General features: G+C 48.3%; 1 protein-coding gene across 1 annotated transcript in view; it reads right to left on the reverse strand.

Moving 5' to 3' along the window:
- LINGO1 (leucine rich repeat and Ig domain containing 1) overlaps positions 1 to 22685 on the reverse strand; it is a 223407-nt gene extending 200722 nt beyond the window's left edge. Inside the window, exon 1 of the mRNA XM_081290069.1 lies at positions 22430 to 22685. The gene's annotated coding sequence lies outside the window, so the exon portion shown is untranslated. The remainder of the gene's footprint in view (positions 1 to 22429) is intronic.
- Positions 22686 to 27900: the final 5215 nt, after the last annotated feature.

The following is a 27900-nucleotide window of genomic DNA, read 5'->3' on the forward strand; positions in this document are numbered from 1 at the left end:
GAGAGGGGATGGTTTGTAGTCCCTAAACTGGGATGAGTTTACACCAGGAGGTGTTAGCTCAGATATCACTGAATGTCAATAGCTGCCATCACTTCTCTGGGACAGCAACCACACCCAGATGTCAATCCTCAATTTGTAGCTCCAAAAAGCCCAACCAGAGAGAAGGCAGTGGTCTTCATTACTGTACTTGAGAGATGACCAGATGGCAGTGTTTGGGGAAAAGGGGAAAGGGGGCCTCCTTCCAGAGGCTGCTCAGACCCCCTCTCTCCTAAAGACCTCCACTCCTTACCAGGGACTTGGAATATCCTTGTCCCTCCCATGCTTTCAAGTTAAAGCTGGGTAAAGATCTGAGAGCATCTCCTTTCACAAATCCTGATGGGGCAGATCCACGAGGTGACTCTGGGCAAACTGGCTATGAGGCCCTCCACACCCTGGTCCTCTCAGCCCCCATTTTCTTATCCCAGGGGGAAACCAGGCAGCCAGATTCTAGCTATTGAAGAAGACAGGGCCCCTCCCCAATTAAGAAAGGGTCCAGCTGAGGGGGAAAGGGCTGTGTCCTCATGGCAAGGGGTAGGATGGACCCCCACCCCCGCATTCTCCCAGTTACTTGACCTAGTGCTGCTTCCACTGCTCTGGGCTTTGGAAGGACATGACAACGCCCAGCCAGTGCCCTGGGCTTTGGAAGGACATGACAACGCCCAGCCAGTGCCCTGGGCTTTGGAAGGACATAACATGGGGCAATAGTCAAGGTGCTGTATTTTCCTGAAAAAAGAAAAGCAGTCACACCCAAGGCACAAGTCCTCCCTTGCTCCCTGCCAGGGTGGGAACAGAAGGTGCGCCCCCAAGAGGGTCAGGGGGCAGCTGCACTCTCCTCCCTACCCACGTGAGCAGAGGTCACTTGCTTACTGGGCCACTAAGGAAGGCCCCTTGTGAAGTGCCAAGACGTTCTGAAAGTGTCACAAATGCCACCTACTCGAGAGTTACGCAGGTAATAGCAAGTGGGCCTGCTAAAGGGGGCTCAGGGGAGAATGGGGCTTGTCTAAAAGCTCCATCCACATGGGCACACGGCCCCAGAGCTGACAGGCCTTCTCATTCTCCAAAGGAAGCCCAAATCCAGACTTTGCTCAGAAACTGCCCATTTCAAAAATGTTGGCCACTAATTCAGTTTTTTAAAAAGTATCGTGTAAGTCAATGTTTGCTTTCTCTGGCTTCAGCCCTTAGATTGTCCCAGTAACCAAGATCCAGGGGACCAGCATGGTGTGGGTCCAACACTTCATGATGCACAGAGCCCCCCAACTGAGCCTCAGGCATCAGGGTCCCCTTTTTTACAGATATAGAAACTAGGGCTCAGAGGGAGCAGAATTCTCAGCAGGTGGCCCTGACCCCCATCCAGACTCCTCCTGCTGTACGAGGTTGGGGGGTTTCCCTGCCTTGCAACCCAGGAAACACAGGCAGGCCCTGGGATGAATGGAAGCCTGGGCTCTAGCCAATAAGACTGGCCTGAACACAGCCGAGGACACCAGGCTGCTCCAAGGAGCAAGGGGTCAGGAGGAGCCCCAATTTTTTCCACCCTTTCATCATCAGTGGGCTCTAATGATTGATATTCTGTTCTGGCACACAGAGTCCCTGAATTCCAGAAAACACCAGGGGGTAGGTGGGCTGCTGGTGGCCTTGGTAGTGGGAATGGACAATGAATTGGGTTGGACTTTCTCCATTTGGAGGTGGTGCAGGCTCTACAGTTTCCAGGTTCATTGATATTTTCCATCAAGAAATTGCTCCATCAGAAGGGATGGGATGTGGGTGGGAATGGGGTTCAGGGGTCTGGGTTCATAGGAAGGAGCTAGGGTCAGGACTCAAAACACTGGGATCCTCATTGGGAGATGCTGGAGAGGTCAAGAAATCCACGAGTCCAAGCCATGGACGCACCAACTCCTTTCTCTGTATCTTATATACAAGCATGTGTGCCCAACAGATGTGCATGGAAACACCAGCACACGTGCACACACACACACACACACACAAAGGTATAGAGGCAGATTTATATGCATATGCTCTCACACACACTCCAAGCCTTTGTCACTCAGCGCTCTCTCTCTCTCTCTCTCTCTCTCTCTCTCTCTCTCTCTCTCTCTCTCTCTCCCCCCCCCCCTCTTCTCTCTGAATATTCTCATTTAGTTTCTTGGGTCCTCTCCATTCCTGGTCTCTGAAGCCACCATGGAAGGATATATAGACCAAGACTCAGACATGCAATTACATCCAGATACCTGAGCCCCTGCATGATTTCTGGATCTACCTGGGCTGGGGAAGAGGGTTCTAAAGCAGAGACAACCTAGAGACCAGGACAGTGCTAGGACTGGCAGAGGGACAGGGAGGTGTCTAGAAATGGCCAGGATGGGAGTTCTAAGGCTTCTAAGGAAGGATTTGATGAGTCTTCTCTGTGAGGTAAAAGGACAACCCAGACAGGGCTGGGGGGGGGGGGGGCTTTTCATCACTCTCTCCTGGAAGCCCTCCAGGACTGCCCCAGGCAGGGCTCTCTCCTTCCTGAGTTCCACAGCCCCGCAAGTTGGCAGAATCCACTGAATATCTCTAGCTCAAAGCATTTTAAATCCATCTTCTGGAGCCTCCAATCTCCCAGATCATCTCCAGATCCAGGATTGGACTTTTAAAACCCAAGCCCCTCAGCAGTGAGGAGGCAGCCTCCAGCACCTAGCAACCAAGAAGCCAAACGGAGTGTGATTGGTCAGTTTCACCAGGAGGAGGGAAACCCTGAGCTGATTGGCTGGCAGTGCTTATAAAATGGAGAAGCTAGTGAGCTGGAAGAAGCAAGTCTCCAAAAGGGCTATGGCAGGGTTTGGTTGTCCTGGGAGAGCTGTTGGCTGGAAAGAAGACAGTCCACAGCTCAGCCCTCCCCAGGCCCATGCAAGCCAGGGGAGGGAACTCCCAACACAAAGGTCCAGTTTCAGCCCTACTCCCACCAGATCCCAGCCTTGACCTTTCCAGAAGGCAGGCCCCCACTCTTAGGTTCTGGCACTCAGAGAGTTAAGACTGGTTTAACCAGAACAAAGCTAAGAGCAATTCCCAGGGCCTCAGCACCCTCAGCCCCAGGTGAGCTCCAGGAAGTTGGGGAGGGTTCTGGCTACATTTCAGACAAGACAAGAGCTTCCGAGCTAGAGGGGCTTTGGGGATAATTTAGCCCAGTTCCCATTACACAGATGGAAAATTGGGGAATGGGGATTACTCCTGGATCACTCACATACTAAGCCACAGAACTAGGACTGGGCCCCAGATCCTACCGACTCCCAGCTGTCCCACACTCTGTCCTCGAGGGCCTGAAGATCCCGCCTCAGGTGAGGCTCTTGCTCCTGGCCCTACACTTTTGCATCTGCACCTGGGGTGCCTTCGCTCCATTGCTACCAGGCCAGCCCCATCTGTCCTTCCATTTCTAACTCAGGGAGCACCTCATCTACGAAAGCCTCTCAAATGTCACACATCCTTCTCTGTGCTCCCTGGGCTCCCGTACACCATCTGTCACAGCCCTGGTCACCCTAGACTCTTACTGTTTGCTGATCCTCAAGTACAGGGTCAAACTGCCCCGTCCTCCCCTGTCCACCATCTAGGCAAGACCCAGAGCACAGCTGGAGGCTGGGAAGTCAAAATGAAAGACTTCAGTATTTTAATTTCCCAGTTGGCCTCAACATGACTCCCATTTTCTGTGTCCAGCCTTGTGCTTGGCAGGAGAGACTGGGAAGGGAAGGGGCCTCAGCCCTGCCCTCAAGAGCTCCCAGTCCACAGCCAGGTCAAGAGATGTGTCAAGGCTTCAGGCAGAGCTGACCCAGTGTCATTAGAGGCGGTAGTAGCTCTAGTCAGGGAAAGGCCCGGCTCTTGCGCTGGCCTAGGAGCCCAGGCAGGCCCGAGGCAGGAGCTGTTGCTTCTCCGGATCTCCCCAGCCAGTTGTAGAGCTCTGATGTGGCCCCCCAAGAGCTCTCACCTCCACAGTGCATCTCGGGAGACCATTCCTCATGGCATGATCTGTGTTGGTGGTGCCCCCTGGCAATGTGAACGGGGCCTCTGGAGCCGTGTAACACAGTGGCACTTGGGGGCTCAGGGAAACCAAGCTGCTGGTGGCCCCAGCAGGTGGCTTAGTCTCCCCTTTGCATTATCCCCAGCGGTGGTGGTGGTAGGGGGGTGATTACAGGCTGCTGGCTCAGATGCTCTACCCAGGAGAGGCTGGGTGCTCCCACTCCCAGCTTTTCTCTCCATCCCCTGCCCTGACCCTCCACTTTCAACTCTTACCCCTGCCAGGCCCGGTAGATGGCAGCCAGGTAGCAGTTAACCACCAGATGTCCATTTGCTGCAGGGCAGTGTTTACATTGTCCAGTAACAGGCAAAGAGGTGACTAATGTCACAAAAAAAGGGCTGTTCCATACAGTGGCACCACTGTGTGCCACCAGCCATGTATCACTTCTAATTCTCACAGAAGTCCTGGGAAAGAAGTATAATGAGTCCATTTTGCATATGAGAAGATCAAGGTTCAAAGAAGCTCAAGCCTTACTGTCATAGCAGAGCTGGGACTGGAGGCTGTCCTATCTGACATGAGATTTTTCTGGCCACCCTCTCCTACCACCCAGTCATCCTCTGTCCTCAGGGCACAATAAATAAATGAAGGCAGCAATAAATTATGTCTAAAGCAGCTTTGGCCCGTCCCATATGCAAAGAGAGCTGTAGCATAACAGTCCCCTTCTCAAGGCAGCAGGCTCTCCTTTTCCTCACCAGAGGGGAGCTGTCTCCTGTGTGCCACGGGTACACAGGACTATGGGTGCACTTGATGTAATAGCCACATGCCCTGGTTTCAAACAGACAGACATCCATTTTCCCTCATCCACACAGGAGCTAAGAGCATGGGCCCTGGAGAATCAGACTGCATGGGTTCATGTCCCAGCTCTGCCACTTACCATCTGGGTGGACTTGGACAAGTAACTTAATTTCTCTGTGCCTCTGAGTGAGCATCTGTATAAGGGGGATAATAATAGCTTCAGTTAGAAGATTTGCAAAGGTGTCAGGAAAAGCCTCTTGAATGGCCAAGATATTTGTAGAAATTCTCACTGGATCTGGACAAACAGAAGGTATTGGATCTTCTTAGAGTTAAACGAGTTGATTATACAGGGCCTGGTGTCCTGTAGGAGCCATATGAATATTAACTAGTATATTTTCAGCAAAGACTCATTGAGCACTTACTATGCACCAGGGAGCATGATAGGGTCCAGGACCACAGTGCTAATCAAGAGGGGCACAATTCCCACTCTCGAGGGGATCAGAGTCTTCTGAGGTTCCTTGTGGCTGTCTCGTTCCTTCATCTACAGATGCACTGGCAGAATGGACAGATAATACTGAGGCCGGCACATCAGGGAAGTCCAAGAAGGGGAGAGGTGGCATCAGGATGCCCCTCTCTGGTTTTCCTCCTGCTGATTTGGTTGTACCTCCTCAAGCTGCCCTTGGCACCTCCATCCTCTGCCATCCCTAATCATGTGGGGCTCAGGTCCCTGTGCTTTTTCTCCTGTCTCCACGCTGATGGCACCCAACCTGGTACAACCAGCTGCAGCTCAGCACTTCTACCCAGAGGTCACCGAGTCCAGAGAGCAAATCTGCCTCCCTCCCTCCCAGGTCTACTCTCCTTCTGGGTGCTCATCTCAGAATCTGGCAATTCCAGCCATCCAGTCACTCAAGCAGGAGCCAGGGAGCCACCTGTCACCTCACTGTCCCTCACACCCTAATTCAACCATCCCCCAAGTCCTGTCACCGCTGCATCCTCCACTCCAGCCCCACAGGCGCCCCCTCCTGTTCATCTGCAGTAGGTGTCATTGGAGTCCCACACAGACCTCTAGTCCAGATGGGGCATTTATCCCCAGCTGCTGGGAGAGTTGGCTGTTAAGGACTCACAGCTGCAGCCTTCTCTGAAGAGTCTTCCTCAGCCAAAGGAGACCAAGCTTATGGGAGAAATGCCCGGGGGTGGGATTACACTCTCCCCAGGGGCAACCCACAGCCAGTGAATGACAGATCCAGTCACAAGAGCCCAGGCCTCGCCTCCTGAGAGCCCTGTGGTGCTAGTCAGTCTGCAGAGCTCCCTGAGGGATCAGTCTGAGCTAGACTTCAGCACAGCCTGCCTCCTGGCCCAGCTGCCTCTCCTGTCCTGTTCTGCCCCTCTTGTCCCTGGAGAGCACTCAGAGCTCCTTGTCAGGCTCTGCTTCTCAGGAACCCAACTAAAGACATCCCCTCCCATGTTGGACCAGTCAGAGTGACATATCCAGAACCCAGGAGAAGGCCTGGAGGAGGGGGGGGGGTTCTGGGGCAGAAGGATGGGCCAGGAAGCTGAGCTCGGATCCTCGGGGCCCCCTTGTCCTCAGGCCTAGCAGGAGGCCTCAGGGCGCAGAGCCCACCTGGCCTTCCAGATGCTATGATTAAGTTCCGTGCCAGAAGGAGAATGGGGAGCTTCTCCTCCTCCCCTTTTCTTTTCCCTTTTTCTTCTTTTCAAAGGCTGAGCCCAAGTTAATCAGATAAATTCCTCGGCAGTTGCACCAACAATTTTTCTAAGGTTCAGTCTCCCCAGAGCGACTCATAATTACTCCAGACTGAGACATTAAAGCAAAGGGGAAAGCAGAGGGGGAAAAAAAGATGTTTTTAATTAAAAAATTAATTTTCCTACAGACCTGCTGATGGCTGCCCGGCCGTGGCGCTTCACGGCTCAAAAGACAATCCCCCTCTGTGCCCTCCTCCTCTTTAAGCCTGGGGGTGGAGGGTCCTGGAGAGAGCAGCCCCCCTGTCCCTGAACAAAGCCTTGACTCTCTGTTCTCTCTTTCCTCACCCATAAACTCAGTGCTAAAATGGCAGGATTCTACATGGGGGGAGCAAACGTGGATCACAGGTTTTGGAGTTGGAAAGACTAAGGACCTGTGTGGCTCAGCTGACACCCCTTGCATCCCCCTACTTGAGTGAGGTCTTCAGCCATCACGTGGAAGCCTACTAGAAATGCAGTCTCACACCCAGATCACCTGAACCAGTGTTTGTGTTTTAATAAGATCCCTCAGGAATCTTGCACAGGTTACCTTTTCAAAAACACTACCCTAGTTCACCTGAGCCTCAGTCATCTCCACTGGAAAATGGGGATAGTAACAGCCTTGCAGCTTAGTTTGCATGGATTACAAAGACATACAAGAATATAGTTTGACAAACTGTAGAAAAGGAACCTTGAAAAAACACCCACTAGTTATTACCCTGAGCCTTTGTGTTGTCTGGCGTCAGGTCTAGTCATGTCAGGTCTAGCATGTCAGCAACTTGACCCCAGGCCTTCCCATTCCCTCTAGTACTTTGTTCTCTGTATTTGGGGCAAGCCAAGAGATTCTGAAGGAACTAAAGAGTTTGGAATCAAGGAAATCTTGAGTGGAGGAAATAAAGTCACTCTGTTTGCAGCATTGTTGGGAAATCTCCCCTGCTCATTGCATGCTGGGACTGCTGATGGGGCTAGAGATGCTGGAAGTAAGGGGAACTCACAGCCACATCATGGGGATGGAGGTATCTGCTCTCCACAGATGTCAACAGCCACAGGCTCCAATTTTTACCTTACCATTCCCCTCTGGGGTCTTTCCTAATGACATAATCTGAAGTATTACAAGCCTCATGCCCAAGCAGACTCATTACTGCCTATAATCCCAGTGGCTCAGGAGGCTTAAATAGGAGAATCAAGAGCCTCAGCAACCTAGCAATACCCTATCTCAAAATAAAATATAAAAAGGGCTGGGAATGTGACTCAGTGGTTAAGCACTGCTGGGTTCAATCCTTGGAACCAAAAACAAAGAGAGAGAGAGAGAGAGAGAGAGAGAGAGAGAGAGAGAGAGAAAAGAAACAACACTGCAACACCAAGTCATTGTTAGTAAGGACCTTTGAAATGATATTAAACACCTTGTAAATGATAAGAACATATTTATGATGTAATATGAGATACAGAGCAGCCCTAAATTCATCTATGTCTTTAAAATTATGTATAAATAGATTTATTTGCTGAAGCCCCGGCCCCCAGTGTAATGGCATTAAGAGGTAGGACTTTTAGGGGTGCTTAGGTTTAGATTAAGGCTCAGGGTGGGAGTCCCATGGTGGGATTACTGTCCTTATCAGAAGAAGTCAGAGATCTCCCTCTCCACATACATATATGCACAGAGAAATAGCCACGGGAGCATGCAATGAGGAGGCAGCTGTCTACAAGTCAGGAGGTGGGCGGTCATCAGGCACTTAATCCACCAGCTCCTCCATATTGGACTCTCAGCCTCCAGAACTGTGAGAAATTAATGTCTATTGCTTCAGCTGCCCAGTGTGTGGTATTGTTGTAGCAGCCTGATAAGACAACAGCATATTAAGAAGGGGGTGAAACCACAATTTTAGACCTCAATGAAAAGACCTAAGACCTGGTTTTAACCTTAGGACTTAAGGAAACCAACTGCAAAACCAGTAGTTCCAGGGACAGAAAGAAAATTTTCATCTCAAGATGAGATTGCACAGCAAAATTTCAAAACGCATAAAGAAGCTTGACGCCAAAAAAAAAAAAATCAACAATTTGAAGGATATTTAATACAGACAAAATAAATAATTGATCTTAAAATGACTTAATATAAGTCTATTTAGAAACCCTTAAAAGCTGAAAGGAAAAATAGCATTGTAAAAAGGAATAAGAAATATGATACAAAAATAGAGGGGCTGGTGATGTGGCTCAAGCTGTAACGTGCTCACCTGGCATGCACTGGGCGCTGGGTTTGATCCTCAGCATCACATAAAAATAAAGATGTTGTGTCCACCAAAAACTGAAAAATAAATATTAAAAAACCCTCTCTCTCTCTCTCTCTCTCTCTCTCTCTCTCTCTAGCTTTAAAAAAAAAAGACAGAAATGTAACAAGAATAGATAAATATGCAAAAGAACTAATTGAAAATATTTGAACTTTAAAAAAATCCTCAATAATTGGATTAACTCCAGATTAGACATGGTCAAAGAGAAACAGTAAATTAAAAACTAGTACAAAGGGATTTGCATAGAACACAGCACAGAAAAGTAAAAAAAAAAATGAAAAATATGAAAGATCCATTAAGAAGAACAGACAGTAAATTAAGAGATTCCAACAAACACCTAATGAAAATTCTAAAAGAAGATAATAAAGGTATGGCAGAGAAGCACTAGTCAAAGATAGAAAAGCAGAGCATTTCCCAGAATTAAAGAGAGGTAAATCATTCATAAACATTGAGTGCCTGGCATTACAAATACAGCTAAACCTAGACACGTGGTAGTCCAACTGAAGAACGTCAAAGATGAAGACAACTCTAGTGCACACCTGAAATCTCAGAGGCTCAGGAGGCTGAAGCAGGAGGATCCAGAATTCAAAGTCAGCCTCAGCAACTTATGGAGGCCCTAAGCAACTCATAGAGACCCTGTCTCCAAATAAAATATGAAAAGGGCTGGAGATGTGGCTCAGTGGTTAAGTGCCCCTGGCTTCAATTCCCAGTACCAAAAAAAAAAAAAATTAAAAATAAATAAAAAATAAAAATAAAAGCCTAAAAAAAAAAAAAGAAAAGAAAAGGTAGAGGAAAGGCCTTTTACCTACCAAAGAATGCAAAGGAGACATGCAACCCTCTCACCAACAAGAGAAGCCAGAAAACCCAAAGTGCTAAGCATTGAAAAAAAAATGGGGGAGGGGGGTAAATTTTGTTTACAGTCAGACTGTCACTAAAGAGTAAAAACAAAATAAAAGCTTTAATGTAAATATAAAGATAGGGAGAGTTTATCCCAAAAGATCTTTGTTGAAAAAAAGCCTGAGGGACTTAACTTCAGCAAAAAGAAAAGTGAGAGGCTGGGGTCATGACTCAGTGGCAAAGCACTTGCCTCACACATGTGAGGCACTGGGTTCAATTCTCAGCACCATATATAAATAAAATAAAAAGTATTGTGTCCACCTACAATTTAATAATAATAATAATAATAATAATAATAATAATAATAAACAGAAAAGTGAACCTAACTGGGCAACTAGCACAGGCCTGTGATCCCAGTGACTGAGGAGGCTGAGGCAGGAGGATCACAAGTTCAAGGCCAGCCTCAGCAACTTAGCAAGGCCCTAAGCAATTTTAGAGAGAACCTGTCTCAAAAAAAAATTTAAAAGGACAGGGGAGGAAATGTAACTGATGTGACACAGCAAGCTGTATACGGGGTAAAAATGGGAGTTCATAACCCACTTGAATCAATCTGTGAAATATGGTATATTAAGAACTATGTAATGTTTTGAACAACCAACAATAAAATAAAATAATAAAAAAAAAAGGACAGGGGATGTAGCTCAGTGGTAACACACCCCTAGGTTCAATTTTCAGTTAAAGAAAGGGAGGAAGGAAAGGAAGAAGGAAGGAAGAAAGAAAAGTGAACCTAAAGGAAGAAGGGGATATGAAAAATAATGAGGAGCTGGAGATGTAGCTTGGTGAAGAGCACTTGCCTAGTGTGTGTGAAGCCCTGGGCTTCATCCCCAGCACCACCCTGCTAGGAGCCACAAACAAAATATAAATGGCACCTTTGGTTGTAAAGTGACGCCAACTAGCCACTGAGGTATTATTATGCTAAGATTTACATTCATATGCAAATTGGGCTCCTGCTGTTCACCTTGGCTTGCTACAGGACTCAAGTTACCGGACTGCTGGAGAGTTCCCATTGGTTGGGGAAAGATAGTAGGAGGAAATTCCGGGGAAGGTCCGGGACCCTGGGTCCGGGAGGCGCGCGGTTCCGGCAGACGCCCACGTGGGAGGACCGGGTTTGACTTGCCTGCGGCGGCTTTTTCAAAATAAAGTTTTGTTCCTGCTTGACTGGCTCGTGATTCTGTGCCCAGCCAAGACTGCGGCACCACCCCATCAAGTTTTTGGGTTTTTTTTAATATTTATTTTTTAGTTTTTCGGCAGACACAACATTTGTTTGTATGTGGTGCTGAGGATCGAACCTGGGTCGCATGCATGCCAGGCAAGCGCGCTACCCCTTGAGCCACATCCCAGCCCCCACCCCATCAAGTTTTAAAAAGAGAAAAGAATGAATGCAAAACTTGGTAGATTGTGTGTATGCATATATATATATATATATATATATATATATATATATATATATATATATATATGTGTGTGTGTTTGTGTGTGTGTGTGTGTTTGTGTGTGTGTTTATAGATGCATGTGTATGTGGATACATATATATGTACACTTATATAAATTGAATAATGACCATAAAATAACAATAATAATTGCTACAATTGTGTTTGAAAAGGTATGACTAAGACTCTACATAATATTTTAAAAACTTCTTTACTGTCCAGAAGGATGGTGGAAATTCTGAACAACCCTTGGACTTGGAGAACTTATACGTATATTAAATCTTAAATGCCTTCAGAAACTCATCCGCAGTAATAACAGAGACACCAGATGAAAGATAAGTAAGGAGATAGAAGACCTCATGCGATAAATCCAATGTATCTAACAGACATATACAGAACACCATACCCCAAAACAACATTGGGCTTTCCATTCCATTCTGTTGAGCCGTATGTCTCTTTGTGCCAGTTTTATATGGTTTAAATTACTGCACTTGGGCTGGGGCTGTAGCTCAGCGTGCAGAGTTCTTGCCCAGCATGCATGAGGCACTGGGTTTGATCCTCAGCACTACATAAAAATAAACAAATAAAATAAAACTACAAAAAATAAATTTTAAAAATAGGGCTGGGATTGTGGCTCAGCTGTAGAGCGCTCGCCTAGCATGTTTGAGGCCCTGGGTTCGATCCTAAGCACCACATAAAAATAAATAAATAAAGGTATTGTGTCCAACTACAATTTAAAAATACATATTTAAAAAATTAAAAAAATAAAATAAAATAAATTACTGCACTTTGTGGTAAATATGGAAACTGAGAAGTGTGGGTCCTCCAGCTTTGCTCTTCTTTTTCAAAAATACTTGGACTAGGCAAAGTTCCTTGAGATTCCATATGAACTTTAGGAAAGGGTTTTCCATTCCTGCAAAATACGTTATTGGGCCAGGCGCAGTAGCATACTCCTATAATCTCAGCAACTCCTGAGACTGAGGCAGGCGTACCACAAGTTCAAAGTCAGCCTCAGCAACTTAGGCTCTAAGCAACTTAGCAAGATCCTGTCTCCAAAAAAGAATTGTAAAAAGGGCTGGGCATGTGGCTCAATTGGTTAAATGTCCCTGGGTTCGTCCCCGGTATTAAAAAAGCAAACAAACAACAACAACAAAACAAACAAACAAAAAAAACAGAAAGAAAAAGAAATAGGATCCAACAATTCCATTTCTGGAGACATTCCCGGAAGAGTTGAAAGCAGGATCTTGAAGAGACATTTGTACACCTACATTCATAGCAACATTATTTGAAAAAGCAAAAACATGGAGGTAGCCCAAGTATCTATGAACGGATAAGCAAAATGTGGCATACACATACAACAGACAATTAAATTATCCAGCCTTAGAAAGAAATTAAATTCTGAAAAATAGGCTACAGTATGGATGAATCTTAAGAATATTATGCTAAGTGAAATAAGCCAGTCGCAAAAAGACAAAACTGTGTGGTCCTACTTATACGAGGTACTTGAGTAGTCAAGTTCATAGAGACAGACAGTAGAATGGTGATCGCCAATGGCTGGGGAAAGGAAAATGGGGAATCATATGAGTTCAGACTTTTGATTTCACAAGCTGAAAAAAATTATGGAGGGCTGGGATTGTAGCTCAGTAGTAGAGCACCTGTCTTGCATGTGTGAGGCCCTGGGTTCGATCCTCAGCACCACATAAAAATAAATAAATAAAGATATTATGTCCATCTATAACTAAAAAGAATATTTTTAAAAAAGAATTATAGAGATACAATGTGGTGGTGGTTGCACATTATGAATGTATTTAATACCACTGAAATGTACATTTAAAATGCTTAAGATGGTAAATTTTATGTTAGGCATATTTTACCACCAACAAAATATTTTGGGAAAATAAGTAACCACTAATGATTGTGAATACAATGTATAGCTTGTGAGATATAGCTAAAGCAATATTTGAAAGTAAATGTATAGCCTTAAATGAATGTATTAAACCATGGAAAATCAACAGGCATGACGGTGCACAACTGTAATCCCAGTGACTCAGGCAGGAGGATGGCAAGTTCAAGGGCAGCCTCAGCAACTTAGTGAGACCTGGTCTCAAAATAAAAAATAAAAAAACAAAAAGAAAAATAAAGAGGACTTCCGGGAATGTTGCTCAGTGGTAAAGTGCCTCTGAGTTCAATCTGTAGTACCAAAAATAATAATAATAATAAACTATGGAAAAAGTATCAAACGCATTGAGTTATTTGACTCAGAAAGGAAAAGAGAAACAACAATAATAAAATAGGCCCAAATAAAGTAGAAAGAAGAAAAACAATGAAAAAATAGTATATTTTTTAATAATTGGAAACAAAAAAATAACAGAGTGGTACAGAAGTCAAATTATTCAACTTTCACCATCCCTGCAGAGTTTGGACTTTGAAAATTTCTACCTTGCTTAGGTAGTCCCATGAGAGCTGATCCTTTTTCAGGAGGTTTGAGGATGGACTTTGGACAGAGGCATGAATGTTTTGATCAGGGCCCGAGGATAAATCTGTACTAAATTACTTACCTAGTGGTTATCCCCTCAATGCCCAGTGAAGGGGAGAGCAGGGCTACCCCTGAGGGTCAGAGGTGCAGACACTTTGTCCATGGTGGGGCCAACTAAAAATAGAACTCACGTCTCCTACCCCCACCTCTCCAGTTTTTCTCTTATATCCCCAGACACCTTCAGGAGGCCTGTAAAGTATCTTCCTTGAAGTCTCCTTCCTGGGACCATTTCTGATCAATTTTAGGTATTCAATCTCATTGTGCCAGTGCCCCAGGGACTCTGCCTGCCAGCCCAGACTCCCTTTCCCTCCCTGTAAAGTCTGCTAGATCTTAGAAGCAGATAGACCTGTGCCATTGCCAGAGCTCCACTCCTATCACCTGGTGCTCAAGACAGACAGAAGGGAGGTTTGTCTTACGAGACCAGAGACTTCAAGGTGGACAGAAGAAAAGCTCTTGTTAAGAAAGTCTTCTTTGTGGCTGCTTAAAGAGAGGCCCAGTGTCCTTTGGTCAACATCTCTACCTGCTTGGGAAGAAAGCAAATCATTGACAAATTCTCACATAAGAGTGACTTGGCCCAGTACTGTGCACAGAAAACCCCAGCCTGGGAAATCCCCTCATGTGTGAAATGTCCTTCCCCAGAGAGCTTCCTGTGATCTGCCACGGGCACACTGGAGCAGGGGGAGGGAGGGAGGGAGTTCTGGGTCTTCTACAGGCCTGCTCTGCCACCTCTGTGCCTGGGCGGCATCTGATTCCCCTACAAGCTATGACCCACTGAATTGGACTCTAAGACAGCCTCAAAGAGCGACTGGAGCTGGTCAATTCTGAGATGGGGAAAGAATGCTGGCCTCCCTCCTGTGGAGTGGAGGGAAGGCAGGAGCAGCCGACTGTGCTCACCTCTGTTCTACCCAATCCCTCCGCACTGCCTTGTCTTGGGAGAAAACACTGTACAGCTCTCTTAGAAGTCTTAATGCCCTGGAGTAGTCAGGGCTGAAAGGAGCCTCCCAGCACAACTGGCTCAACCCCTTATGCTCCAGAGAGTGTGAGCCACCTGCCCAAGGTCACACAATGGAGAAGTCTCAGTCTGAAGGCCAAGTCTGCAGCCTGCAGGGTCAACACCAGCTGCACACCTTATACTCCTGAAACCCACATGGTCAAGGGCACTGCACCTCCCTGGCCCACAGGGGAAGCCTGAGGAACAGGGGAGATGGGGAGAGCAGAACACAGGGTGGCTGGAAGCGACACAAATTTGTTCTGCCCAATTGTAGCTTGATCAATCACAAGCAGGGAGCGCAGTGGCGGGCTGGCTGCTGGAACCACAGCTCCCCCGAGCCCCATCACTCAGCGATATGGCAATAAAGTGGCCGGGGCTGGAAAAATGCTATGAGACTCCAGAGAGCTCAGTCTCATCCCGCTGGATTATAACCCTGTTATTGACACCCCTGGGGCTTGTTCTGTCTCCTTCAACCCCTGCTCTGCAGATGAACCTTGCTGGGAGCCTGAGGGGGCGGGGTGCTGGCTGGTGGGGTACAGCCTGATGTGACAGGACAGGGAGAGGCAGAGCGGGAGATGCTCACTCCTCCAGGCCGGGCCTGTGCCCCAACTCCCGAGTCCACTGAGACCTCAGCCATGCGCTGGGCTACGGCCTGGGCAACAGAGGGAGAAGCCAGGGCCTGGGAATCCCGGAGTGCCTGGGGCGCAGACCTCATTTGCCAAGATTATGCCTTGCAGTTGTTGATATGCAGAAGACAGAAAGGGCCCTGGGGGTTTCAAACTGGAAAGAGGAGGACAGACCACACCAGGGCTCAGAAGGTCAGCTGTGCTTCTGTGGCTGAACCACTGCCAAAGCCCCCTGAAGGACCCACCTCACTCCCTGCCTTCCCACACAGGGTTGGAGAGCACCCTCCAGGGCGCCTCTGTCATTCTCCCAATAGAAAACCCTGCTCCACAACCCAGGACTTCCAGGAAGAAGTCAAAATTCCATCACATAATAATAATAATACTCAACCAGAAACAGAAAGGAAGTTCTGATATGGCTGCAATATGGATGAAACGTGAAATCATCATACTAAAACTAAATAAATAAATACATCAGACACAAAAGGACAAATAGTATGATTCTACTTATTTAAGGACCTATAATAAGCAGATTCATAGAGACAGAAAGTGGAATAGAGGTTACCAGGGGTTGTGGGGAGTTATTGGTGGTGGAGAGTTATTGTCCAATGGCACAAGGTTTATGTTCAGGATGATGAAAAAGTTCTGGAGATGGATAGTGGTGTGGTTATCCAATATTATGAATCTACACCACTGCCACTGAATTATACATTCTTTCTTTTTTTTTTTTTAAAGAAAGAGTGAGAGGAGAGAGAGAGAGAGAATTTTTTTTTTTAGTGAGAGAGGAGAGAGAGAGAGAGAGAGAGAGAGAATTTTTAGTATTTATTTTTCAGTTCTCGGCGGACACAACATCTTTGTTGGTATGTGGTGCTGAGGATCGAACCCGGGCCGCATGTATGCGAGGCAAGCGCACTACCGCTTGAGCCACATCCCCAGCCCCTATACATTCTTTCTTTCTTCCTTTTTTTTTTTTTTTTTTGGTACTGGGGATTGAACCCAAGGGCACTTTACCACTGAGCCACACCCCCAGCCATTTTTATTTTTTGAAACAGGGTTTCATTAGGGCCTCTCTAGGTTGCTGAGGCTGGCTTTGAACTCAGGATCCTCCTGAGACACTGGGATTACAGACATGGACTATCATATCTGGCTAAATTGTATATTCATAACTATTGTTAAAATGGTAAACCATTACATTAAAATCCAAAATGCTGGGGAAATAACTCAAATTCTACCTCCAATCAGCAATGCTTTTTCTTGCTTTGATTATGAATGCTTACAAGGAGTGATTTAGAATCTTTACTATGAAGTCTTGGGCTGCCTGGCCCAGCCCCACTTCAAGAGGGTAGCATCATTGTACACACCCATACATGGGTTCCTCATTGCAAGCAGCCCAGGAGACACACACACACACACATCCACAATTTTTAAAAAATCTAGCACATGCGCTGGGCACGGTGGTGCCACCTGTAATCCCAGGTACCTCAAGAATCAAACATTCTCAAAAGTGGGTGGGCAAGGCAAACCTTTACTTCTGAAAGAAGGGCATGCTACGGGAACCTGGCTAGCAAGCACGCCTGGGTGGCCAGTCCACCTGCTTATATATCTAACATAGATCTGCTCTTTGCCCTAATTGGAGGATTCAGGAGTACAACCTGCATGATTGGCTAATTTTAGAATTAGGGCAGGCAAAAGGATAAGGCCACTACAACAAGAGTCAATTAAGGCTGAATACTATATTTTGAAAATGGACTACGAGACTTTCTGTTTCTCACAGCAACCACCTATCTCATGCTCTGTGATGGTCTTCTGTCCTAGCCACTGCCAAACACTGTCTCCTATTGGCACTGTGTCCTGTTGGGTCTCTGTGCCTTTGCACGTGCTGGCCCTTTGGCCTAGAACTCAGGCTCTTCCTGGCTGATACCAGCTGGTTCTCCAAGACTCTGCTGAGGCGCCACCTGCTCTGTGTCCTATACAAGCAGAGTAAGAGCCACCTTCCTCTGAACACCCACATCTCCAATTTATGGGGGCCCACAGTGATCACCCTCTTGAAGTGGGGCTGGGCCAGGCAGCCCAAGACTTCACAGTAAAGATTCCAAATCACTTCCTGTAAGCCATTTTTTTTTTTTTGCCCGCAGTGGCTGGGGAAATAGGGGGGCTGTAACTGGGAATTGAATTTAGGGGCATTCAGCCACTGAGCCACATCTGCAGCCCTACTTTGTATTTTATTTAGACACAGGTCTCACTGAGTTGCTTACTGCCTTGCTAAATTGTTGAGGCTGGTTTTGAACTTGCAATCCTCCTGCCTCAGCCTCTGGAGCAGCTGGGATTATGGGCGTGTGCCACCACACCAGCTTAAGTATTCTTAATTAAAGCAACAACAAGCACACTGCTGATCAGAGGGAGAAATTGGGTTATTTCTCCAGTATTTTAGATTTTAATGTAAGCCACAGCTCCAAAGCAGCAAAGGCCTTGCTATAACATTGGGGTCAAGCTTAATGGTTAACTTCTCAGAGAAAGCAGTGTTATTTTGGTCTACCAGCAACTGAGAGGGGGAAAAAAAAAGGAAGATAAGGATTTAAGGAAAATCAAAAGAGCAGCTGAAAGCTGAAGCTACCTCATCTCTCTAGGGACATTTTAAAGTGACCCAACTAGGAGAATTTAAAAATGTAGGAACTTTATGATCTATAAAAATGATAATCCACCAGCCAAGAGCTGGATTCCTGTTACAGCTCAGTATAGAGGGTGCTGAATTCACATAAATAAAATTATATGAGAGAAAGTGCTAGAAATATATATGACTAAACAGATTTATAAAATCACAAGGAGACTTATACACCTGCGTAATTTATGTGTCAGTCCATCTGATAATGTCCCAGTTTCCTCAACTAGACTGTGCTCCTTGAGGGCAGGTCCTTTATCTTTGTGTCTGGGTCTAATAATATGAGACTCATAAAAGGAAGTAAATAAATGTCTGCTTTGCAAATAAATGAGTGAGTCTCCATATCTCCAGCACCCCTCGCGTACATGTTCATCACAAATGTAACACCTGACCCTTAACTGTCCTCCACTGTACAATGGCCCTGCCTCCTGTGGAAAGGCAAGAGCTTCGAAAAAGAAGTAGACACTGCTGCACCAAGGACAGCTGCCATGTCCTTGCTCGTGAGTCTCCTGGCCAGGGAACATGGCAGGAAGGGGAGGGGACTCCAGACTGGCTGTTCTGGGGCCTGAGGCAGAAGCTGCACAGAACTTACACTGAGCTCAACACCTGCAGCTTGAATGACGAAATCAAAGTGAAGTTTTAGAAAGAGACGGTTCACAGAAGCAGTGTCCATTAAACCCGGAATGACCCAAATGTACTTTGAAAAGAAAATGGATACATGAGGGAAGAGTGAACTACAATGAAATTTAAAAAACTACAACTACCAACTATGGGAATCTTCGTATGAGTGAAAAAAAGCTCAGAGATCATATAGAGCATGATGCTCTTTTTATTATTAAAGTTCACAAAACAGCTAAAATCCACTACATATTGGTAAGTTGTCCACATATCTGTGGTTAGGTGACATTGTCTGTAGTTAACAAAACTTCTGGTTCTTCCCTCATTCTAGGTACATGTCCTGTTGAAATTAGGGAGAGCTTTGGGAACACTTGGGGACCAATAAAACATCAGCAAAAATGCCCCGTGTCACTTTTGAGCAGAAACATCTAGGAGATGGTGTATCTCTTATGTAATGCTTATTCTCCACCACTGCCAAAGCACACCCCAAAACTTAGAGTGCAAATGGCAATATTATTAGATTATGGCTTTGCCACATGCCTGGTCCCTGAGTGTCTGCCAGGAGCAGAACCTTCTGCCAATCTGCATCAGCAGAGAAATAGATCCTTGTCAGATTAAGCCACTGAAACTGGGGGTTGTTATTTGTTTTTCAGGGTTTTTTTGTTTTGTTTTGTTTTTGTTTTTTGTTATAGCACACAAGCTAGTTTATCCTAATAAAATAATAAAATTATAGTTTAAAATGCAAGAGAATGGTAAACATAAAATTCAACATCATGATTACCTCTGAGGGGGAGGTTGACATGTAATGGAGGAGGAGCAGAAAGGTAGGTGCAAATATTATTAAGGTTCAAGATCTTCTTGGGTTGAGATCTTAGTTTAAAGGCGTTCATTATGTTGGTGTAAGCAAACAGATTAATCAAGTGGCCTTGCATGGGGTAATAATTGAGAGTATGTCATAACCAGGAGTGTGATTAGCCCAATTCTGTGCATCCGAAGTTCATTTTTAAAAAGAGGAAGAAGAGAGAGCACAACTCAGAAAACCCTGGAAGCCCTGTGGCAGGACCTGCCCAAGAAGAGCACTCTGTAGGCATTAGGCAGCTGCCTCCGGGTGTGAGAGAGGGCAAGGGATGAGCTCATCTGTGTGTTTTCTCTCCTGATTCCCTAGGGTCCAAGGGCCTGAGATTGCATTCCCCACAGCCCCTCTTCTGGGCCCTCGGGGAACCTCTCTAGCCAGCTGGTTAGGGAGGTGGGAGCAGAGGATCACAGAGCCTTTGTTCCTGGCAGCTTGTCAAACCTGACACAGAGCCTCATTCCAATTCATTTGCATGAGAAACCTTCATCCCAGCTACATCCTCCTCCCTACCCCCACCGCCAGGGGCACTTGCAGGCCCAGTTCCAGCGCAGTGACCTCACAGGTCCCAGGACCAATCCCAGGCCCCCTTTAATGATGTCATACTTGCCAGGAAGAATTCTACTTTTTCTGTACTCTGAGCATCATGAGTCTTATACTACTTTTTCTCCTTCAATTTTAATGCTAAAATCATTGTGTTCACTGGGGAACCATTGAGGAGTTTTAAGCTAGAGAGGATGTGGTGCAATTTGCAATGCAAAAATTCACTCCAGCTGCCTCTGAGAGACCCGGGTGGAGGCTGGGAGACCACCAAGCGAAGAGGGAAAGGACCTCTGGTTTGAGGAGAAACTATCTCAGAAGGTGGAGTCACAGAGGTTGGCAGGTGAGTCACAGGGACAAAGCTGGTCCTCAACAGTCACTGGGAGGAAACTGGAGTGGCCTTGCTACCTGGATACCAGACATCACAGACCACAGCTAAGGCTGCAGCCAGATTGGATGGTGGGGTGCCAGAGAGGGAAAAGGGAAAATCAGGGGGAAATCATCAGGGGAAATGGGTGCAAGTGGTGAGGGTCACTGAGGTGGGAGTGAGAGGGGATAATTAGCTCTCCAGTCTTTGAACTTTTGAAAATATTTGCATGTATTAATTTTTTTACAAAAAAAATTGTAAAAGGAGCACTTTAGAATCAGAATGCCTAGTCACTGGTTCTTAACCACAGCACAGGTTAGCTTCGGGGGAATTCATTCCCCCTATAATCTGTATACCAGGTTGGGCATGTATGTGCAGGTTTTCCTAAACAGTAATCTATACATTTTATTGAAATTTCAAAAGGGGTTGGGTGTGGTGGCTCACCCCTATAATCCCAGCAGCTCTGGAAGCTGAGGCAGGAGGATTGAAAGTTCAAAGTGAGCCTCAGCAACTTAGGGAGACCCTAAGAAACTCAGGGAGACACTGCCTCTAAATAAAATATTAAAAAAGGCTGGGGGTGTGGCTCAGTGGTTAAGCACTCCTGGGTTTAATCCCCAGTACCAAAAAAATAAAAAACAAAAAAAATAAAAACACCTCAAAAGGGCGTAGCCAGGTAACAATGATAACAGTTAACATTTATATAAGGCTATGCTCGGGGACATTGTTTCCTCATCCCAGTTTATAGCATAGGGACTGAGACACAGGGAGCTTGAGCAGCTTGCTGAAGCCTGCTCAACTAGAGTCTCAACCATTGCCACCCCAGGGACCCTGCCAATTCTAATAACCAAATTTGTCCAGATAGATAGTTGAGGCCCAGGACACAGTCTCCACCCCAGGCCCAGCAGAGTGCTGGCCGGTCCAGACTTGTGCTCCCAGCCCTTCTTGGACCCCAAATTTCAAGAGCAATAGGAAATCCTGCTCCCTCGCCCTCCTGCCTGCCCACAGCAAGGAAGGTGGTTTTGTGCCAGGGACATGTCAGGAGCCCAGTGTGGGAGAGAGGAGAGTTCCCACCTACCAGCATTCCAACTACTGCCGGCTGACCCCCAGCAGGGGGAGGGACCACTGTCCTCAGTGATCAAGCCCCATTGCCCGCTGGGCTCTCCTCTAGGCCTCTACCCTCAGCTTCATCAGGCTGAGAAAAAGCAGGCAGCTGGTGGCATCTCTGGCCCAAGTGTCCTTGTTTCTCCTTCCTGTAGTCCTGCCCCAGCAAGCATTAGGTAAGGTTTGTCTGGTAAGATTTGTCCTGTGAGCCATGCCCTCCTCTCAGGAGTATGTGAACCCCTTAGCCAGGGTGGAGCCCACCCCCTCTGAACTGTGGCAGAGGCAGGACCCCAGAGGACAAAGAGGAAAGAGGCCAGGCAGCAGAGCTAGCTGCCTTGGGAAGCGGTGAGCACCCCATCCCATGAGGCATGTGAGCAGAAACTGGACCTCCAGCCCCCGGAGGGGGTCCTGGACTAGTGATCATGCCCAGGTCTCAGATTCTTCCTGTCCAGGACTGCACATGAGCATGGTGACAGTTACAGAACGTCACAACAGGGTGTGAGAACAGGCTTCAATCAGACAGGCCTCTGAGCCAGATGTCTGGGCCTTGATCCCATGGATACCCAGACAGGGATAGACTTGCTCAAGACGCCACAGCATCTGGCATTACACTGGGGAGGAAAGCTGAGCTCCTGACGGCGGGGTGGGGTGGGGAGAGTCTCCCAGGGCAGGCTGGAACTTGGAGGAGAGCTGATGCTTTGAGCTGGACCAGAGGTCCTCCTGGAAGAAGGAAGACACTTTTGAGCTAAGGAGGGTTGGATAGGCTGAGAAGGGGAGGGGCCAAGGACAGGATGTGTCTGGTAAAGCAGATGTCTGGAGCCAGACCTTCTGCCAGGGGTCTCTGCGGGGAACTTTAGGACAGAACCCTGAGACTTTGAATGCCCAGCTAAGCCAAGAATTCACTGTCAGCCTCTCATGGCCCACCCGAGACAGAACCACACCCTGTGCCAGGCCTCAGTGACAGGCAGAATTCCTTGGCTTCTCCCACCTTCAACTGGTCTCCAGTCAGGGCTCTGTCTCTCTCCACATTTCTCCTGGTAGGGTCGTGGCCCTCACCATTCTCACCAGTCCCCAACCCGCCTCTGGGTCCCAGTAAGCAGCAGGTCACAGAAGAGGATTCCACCGGTTCTGAAGCGGATTTTCCTGGGTTCCAGCCGATAGCCGCCATCAGCCCTGAGCAGGCTATTTTTAGAGGGCTTTCTGCAGCAGCAAGCTGGCTCAGAAGTGCCAGCGTGGTTGGTCCCACACTGTTCTTGGCTTTTAGCTCTTGCAGGGAGTGATTCTCGCACCCAGCACGCTCCGATTACCAGGGTGACTTGAGCAGCTGCCGCCAGTCTCCTTCTCAGCTGAGCCCAAGGCGGATGACATGAGAGAAGGCTACAGGCGGGCCCTTCCGCCACCTCTTGCAGCGCTGCCGCCTGCTGGCCACTCTGGTGTCCATCTCCAAAACCACGGTTAGAGGCGGGGGTAGACCAGAGGACCTCATCCATTGACTTGATCTGCATAATGTACCTGGTGTTTCAAAGAGGGTATCATTCCCAGAGCACTTTGCAAAGGACCCCCTGAAGAGGGGTGGGCCAGGCATAAGTCACCCCCCAAAAGCATATTTCCTTGAGAAGAGCCCCACACGCCCCTTTGACAGGGGTCAGAAACTCTAATGTTTTCAGGGGGGCTCAGCAGGCCCCAAGAACAAACTGAACTGCTTGCAGATCTCATGCTTTGCATGTAAATGGTTCATGCCATTCTTCAATCCCACAGAGGGATATTCCACTCTGTGTTGATAGGTCTTCTCCTGTTTTAAGAGAAGTTTAAAATTCAGAATTTGTTGTGGAATCTCCCAGGTTTTAAATGTTGGCAACCAGGTCAATTTTTAAAAGAACGTTATGTGGTTTAGACAAAACACATCCGGGAACCACACTATGCACCAGGAGACTGAAGACAGGTGATAATGGCGAGGCGTAGTTTTCTAGTGCCTCTTCTGTCCCACAGGAGCTCCCAACCCCCACCAGAGGAGAGAGAGTTGACCTCAGGACCCCAGATCCCAAAAGACAGGACACCATCCAGCAGGTTCTCAAAGGAGGTCCAGGGAATGCTAGACATTGCTTATATGTGGCCCAAACACCCTGGCAGTATCTGGATTAAATAAAGCAAAAAAAGCCAGACACAGTGGCACACACCTGTAATGCCAGCAGCTTGGGAGGCTGAGACAGGAGGATCATGAGTTCAAAGCCAGCCTCAACATAAGTGAGACACTAAGCAACTCAGTGAGACTCTGTCTCTAAATAAAATTTTAAAATTAAAAAATGGGCGGGGGGCTTGGGAATGTGGCTCAGTGGTCAAGTGCCCCTGAGTTCAATCTCCAGGACCTAAATAAATAAATAAAGCAAAAAAATTACTCCAGGACTCCTTGGTGCCCCCAAATTGTAACAGAGCACTTTGTGAATACCCAGAAGTTGAGGATGCACCACTGCTTCTCAAACATATTCCACAAGGAACCCATGTTCAGGACATAACCCATTAACTCCAGAAAGACACTACAGTTCCATAGACTGCGGCTCAGGAAGTGGGTCTCAGCATTCTACCCACTTCACAGACCCAACCACCCCAGGGTGGCAGGAGCCCAGGGAGAGGGTGAAGGAGGACCCTGACTGGCTGGTGCTGGTCAGGAACAACCCGCTGTCCTGAAGACAGAGGATCCACAGAAGGGAGGTCGGCCAGGAGGGACGTTGTAGACTGAAGGACTAGACATGACTGCCAGATGGGCAGACTGAAGGAGGGAGACCCGTTAGGAGGAGGCCGAGCAGAGCAGGCAGGGGACCTCAGAGCTATCCTGCAAGTGGAACAAACAGGACATGCGGGCCACCAGGCTGTGGAGTGTGGGAAGAGGGAGGAGGTAAGGAGACCATTTGTGGGCTAAGTGGGCAGAGCCCAGACAGAGGCCCTGTGCCCCAGGGAAGGGACAGGACTCAGAGCCTAGGCTGGGATCAGTCCCCCCGTCCCCTCTGCCTCCTGACCCACAGCCCTTCTCCTTAGGTAGCCCCACCTGCACAAACTTCAACCACCTGGGGTTCCCATGGCAACCGAAGGAGAGAAGCAGCCAAGCACCTGGGCAAGCAGAGGCAGAGAAGTGGGTCAGGGGAGGGGCCCTTCTGGCCTCACCATGCCCTGTGGGCCCGGTGCTTCCAATCTGGTCCCCGTCCCTGGGAATATGGCAGTGTACAAGGGGCGGGTGGCCAAGAGTGAGAGGAACCCCCTCCTGCCTCTGCCCTCCCAGAGCTAGGTCAGTTGGGGATCGAGGTTCTTGCCATCACAGTGAACCCCAAAACCACTTGGTTCCAAGCCTATGTCTAACAGTCCTTGACACTACTTCTGAGAGGAAATGAGGGGGCGATTCCCATGACTGTCTCTCCTGCTGCCCCCACATTCTCAAGGCTAATTTTAGCACCGACATCAGGCTGCCGCAGGGGTGTTGGGCCCGAGAGGCCTGTGTGGCCACCCAGCAATAAATGCAGACCCTGGGAGCCCAGCAGGAGGCCTGGATGGATAGCTGGCCCCACCCCAAAGAGCGGCTCAGCCCACAGTCCTCCTGACACCCCACTCCCACCTCCCTTTGGTTCCCTGCTCCCTGCCCAGCACCCTCCAGGGCTCCCACCGATGGCCAAACAGCAGCTACACCCTCAGGCAGATGAAGGCCCTCCTGGAGCTGCCCCTGCCTCTTTTCCTAATTCCCGCCGTGCTGGGCTCCTCACTAACCAAGTTAGATTAGTTAGTAGTCAGCTCCTTCCCACTCCACAGAGAACTGAATTCTCTTTTTGGAGGAGAAACCAGTACTGGGAATTGAACCCAGGGACACTTAACCACTGAGCCACATCCTCATCCCTTTTTTGTATTTTATTTAGAGACAGAGACAGGGTCTCACTAAGTTGCTCAGGGCCTCGCTAAGTTGCTGAGATCCTCCTACCTCTCAGCCTCCCAAGTCACTGGGATTATAGGCACGTGCCACCACAACCTGCTTAAATTCTCTTTCCCATGCACCACAATTCCTTATTCCTTGTGTTTGGTTATTTGTGGATTCGCCATCTTCCATGTGAGACGCTAAGCTTCTCAAGAGCAGGGGCTGAATCTTGTTTGTTTTACCCTAAAGCCCGGAATGGTGCTCCTAGGCATACAGTAGGCATTGCTGGGGTCCAGGGAGGTATGGGGGAGCAGGAGTAAGCATGACCCCTGAGAGGGGCAAAGCTGCTGATCCCAACTCAGTCCCCGGTTGGCCTGTGGTTGTGAACCTGTTCTAAGGAAAACTGCCCCCTCCCAGACCCCGGGATCCTTTCCAGCTGCCCTGCAGCAAGTAGGCAGGCCTGACCTCCAAGGCCAAGACATGTGCCTTTTGCCAGCCTCTAGCCAGAGGGAATATGACTCAGGCCAGACTGATGCACTAGGGACTTGAATCAGGACCTCCCAGAGGTCCAACCCAAAGAGAAACGTTGTTATCTCACCAGAGGCAGGATCCAAGAGCATGCTTCCAGAGTAGGGGCCACAGTGGGGTCTGGGGTTGTTGGGTAGCAGAACCACAAAGAAGCTGAGGAAGTCCTTGAGGAGAGAGGGGAGAAGGGAGGCAGGACTGGAGATCCTCTGCAGCCCGAGGCCTCTGTTCCACTGGTGCAGGAGGCCGGGCTCCCTCCACATTACCCAGAAACACCAGATGCAGGGAGACCATTCCATGCCATGGGCAAGGCAAGGTCTGACTCCAGTTAGAGGCAGGCGCATTTCCCGCCATCAAGGGCCAAGGTGGAGCTCTGCTCCTGGAGGAAGTGAGAAACAAAGGCTATGGAGTCCCAGAGCCTGGGGACTGTCAGGCTGTCCAAGATGGTAGGGAGGAGCCATGAGGAGAAGGTAACCCAGAGAGGACACTGAAAGAGCTGGATCCTGCCAACCTGCACTCACTGCTGTGCCCGGGAGGTGCCACTGCGGCTGATGCTAGAACCGCCAAGAGGTGCCTGCCATGCAGGTATGGGAACCGCCAGCGCTTCCTGTTGGGAAACCTGGACTGAGAGCCAGCAAGCAAGGGAATGCAGAGTGTGTTCTGCAGGCTTCTATCGGGTGGCACAGAACAGCACAGAGGAGGGTGAGTGTGGGCTACGAGAAGCCGACATAGAAACCTCCCAGAAACAAACCCGGAGAGTCTGCTCTGGTAGGTGCCCTGAGCTCCAAGCAAGAACTCAAACAGACAAGAGAGCTGGTGGCAATAGAGACTGGTCTGTTCAGCATTTCTCCCTTTCTTCTTGATGTTGTTTTAATTATTTTTAAGACAGTGTCTCCTAAATTACCCAGGCTGGCCTTGAACTTGCAATCCTCCTGCTTTAGCCTCCTGAGTAGCTGGGATTACAGGCAGGGGTGTGCCACCAACCCGGCTGCACTTCTCCCTTTCTGCACCAATAGGACACTAGGCAGTCACATTCACATCAGCCAGGTGGGTGACCTATCCTGAATCTGTGGATGTTTCCGGAAAGATGAGCCTGGAGGGATGGGTCTGGGCCCTGTGTGGTTATGACAGTTTGGAGAGGGCCTTGTTGACAACGATTGAAATAAAGAGGAGGAAGAGGCAAGGAATAGAAGGAACCGTTCTGCCATCCAGACTCAGCTGGCCCTCGCTCCAGAGCCCCCGCCACCCACCCACTCCCCCGTCCCTTCCCCTAGCCTTGCCCTGTGCCCAGCTCTGGCCAACTCTACCTGGCATATTTCTACTGCAATGCCTGCCTCCCCATATACAGGTGGTCCCCCTGCACCTTGGCAGCAGGTGACTGACCTGCTTCCTCCTCCCAGGGTGGGCTCCCACTCAGGGCAGGGAAGCCCACCTCACCCCTCCTGGGTAAAAGAGGCTCAAAGACCCTATAAAAGGGACAAAGAATACTCTGTGCTCTCCAAATGGTGAGGCTTTCTGCTGGAGAACCATTCTGGGTCCTAAGTCCCAGTCCAAGGCAAAAGGTCTGGTAAGTGTATGGAAGCTGCAAATCCAGGCTCCAGCTCCACGTCTCAGTGGGAGACACCAGAAGCTGCTTGAGGGCCTCTACTTGTCTGCCCATAAGAATGGACACATGGGGGCTGGGTTGTGGCTCGATGGTAGAGACCTGCCTAACACTTGTGAGGCGCTGGGATCTAACCTCCATACCACATACAAATAAAAAAATAAAGGTATTGTGTCCATCTACAACTAAAAAAACATACTTAAAAGAAAGAATGGCCACATGCCTCAGGCTGATGGGAGGGTCAGGCAGAGGACGACCTGTGTTCTCTGGCCCGCAGTTTCCCCTCATCTAGGGGAAACTTCCCAGTCTAGGACTTAAGGTGGCATCTCTGTTTCCCAGTCGGGAAGTTCCTACAGGCAGGATTGGCACTCCTCTGATCCTGCCTAGGTGCACCAGAGCTGGGCACGTGCCAGACCTGACCCAGCAAGGAGATGCT

The sequence above is a fragment of the Spermophilus citellus genome (assembly GCF_964194105.1).
Source record: "Spermophilus citellus genome assembly, chromosome: 4".
Classification (NCBI taxonomy): Eukaryota; Metazoa; Chordata; class Mammalia; order Rodentia; family Sciuridae; genus Spermophilus; species Spermophilus citellus.